Source organism: Miscanthus floridulus, chromosome 18 (assembly GCF_019320115.1).
Source record: "Miscanthus floridulus cultivar M001 chromosome 18, ASM1932011v1, whole genome shotgun sequence".
NCBI lineage: Eukaryota > Viridiplantae > Streptophyta > Magnoliopsida > Poales > Poaceae > Miscanthus > Miscanthus floridulus.
The window spans coordinates 19,480,694-19,482,588 of NC_089597.1; positions in this window are offsets into that span (position 1 = coordinate 19,480,694).

The window sequence follows — 1,895 nt, forward strand, 5'->3', positions numbered from 1 at the left end:
ATCGATGGAGGAATCGAAGAATGGATGGAGGAACAATGGAGGGAGGGAGGAAGCGAGAACACTAGTGCAGTGAGCTTCAAAATGTGCTGAGCTCGGGCTCAGGAAGGAAGAAGGAGACGGCTGGGATATAAAGGGGGACCTTTAGTCCCGGTTGGTGGCTCCAACCGGGACTAAAGGTAACTTTCCAACCCCGGGCGCAACCACGGCCCTGGAGTAGACCTTTACTCCCGGTTGGAGCCACCAACCGGGAGTAAAAGTACATCTTTAGTCCCGGTTGGTGGCTCCAACCGGGACTAAAGGTCCCTGCCACCTCTGTCTGGCGCAGTAGCTGTTGGGCAGGGATCTTTAGTCCCGGTTGGAGCCACCAACCAGAACTAAAGGTATCTCTAGTCCCGGGCACAAAAAATTCCAGGACTAAGAGCCCATTTTAATCGAGGATCAAAGGTCTGTTCTCTACTGGTGGGAGAACCGTATTCGATCTCTGAACGACGGAAAACGATACGACACCCGTGACACTTCATGCTTAAGCACACACATCGATCACATTCATTTTGGCAATGCAGCGTATTTGTTGCTGTTGAGAGACGATAGAGATGGATCCGATCCGGACGAGCAGCACATGCATGCAATGCAATGCAGCACGAGCAGTCTGTCCATGGTACGGTGCATCCATATATTCGGTCTCCAACGCGTGCTTCGCATGGTCGATGAATACAGCTAGCTAGTGAGCCTGAATGATGATGACATGTGATTATCTTCCTGTTCGCTGGTTGGTTTCTGGACTGATAAGCCCAGCTGATGCTGATTTATTGTAAGAAAAAAATACTATACCATGACTGATAAACCCTGACCGAAACCAACCAGCGAATAGGCTGCATAGCTGAGAACGAAACGCATCGATCACTCTTATATTGATGGTGATGTGCATGCGTCTGATCTGAGTGGCTCCAATCATGCATGCGAGCTACAGTAGCCTATACCATATAGAGTGTACAGTGACCAAATCCTAACCTACTAGCAAAAAGCACACGACCCCCAGGCACCAGTCGGTTCAGGCTTTATTATTGGCTGCTGCCGTGCTGCGTCCATCCATCACACAACAAGAGAGCGCCGTCGTAGACCTCATCCGATCCGTCCGTAGTGGCCGGGAAGATTAGCTAGCGCACCTGTACCAGGCCAGCAGAAAACTCGAGTCGTTTCAGCCACTTCATCTTGGAGGTGTGGGCATCTCTCTCTCGTCTCGTGGTTGACCTGCATGCCGCTCCGCCGTGCGTTCAGGAATGGACCAAGATAGATAGATGCGGGACGGTACGGTGGTCCAGGAGCAGGGTAAAAGGGGTGGTGCAGAGCTAGCTAGAGGTCCGAAGGCTGATGGTGAAAAGGCCGGAAGGCCTGCTGCATTCACCACGAGTGGTGCACCATGCACATGCATGGTCCTGCATTCGGTCTGTGTGTGTGATTTACACAGCTGGAGCCAGGAGAGTGTGATAAGTCAAACTGTTGCATCTGGCCGGTAGGTACGAATGGGTACACGATGGACAGTTCCAGGTTATTACTTCAGTTAATTTGCATATTTTTGGTGAAATGTAATCAGCGGACTGATCCAGAAATGCCTTCGACGAGATGCTATTGCTAAGCAAAATTTAAGTGATGATGAGTAAAAACACTGGTGTTTTAGACTAGCTATATTAAATGATTCACCTAAAACAAACCGGTTAGGACCGCTGCTGCAACATCGGGCGATGGTGGCCAAGGAGGAGGAGGAGGTGTCCAAGCGGAAGGACGACCTTAGGGAACCCTTGGGGCATTCTCCACCTGCTGGGGCACACTCTAACCGGGGACGAGGACTCTCAAATCTACTTGCATATGGAACCCACTCATCATTCGCTATTCTT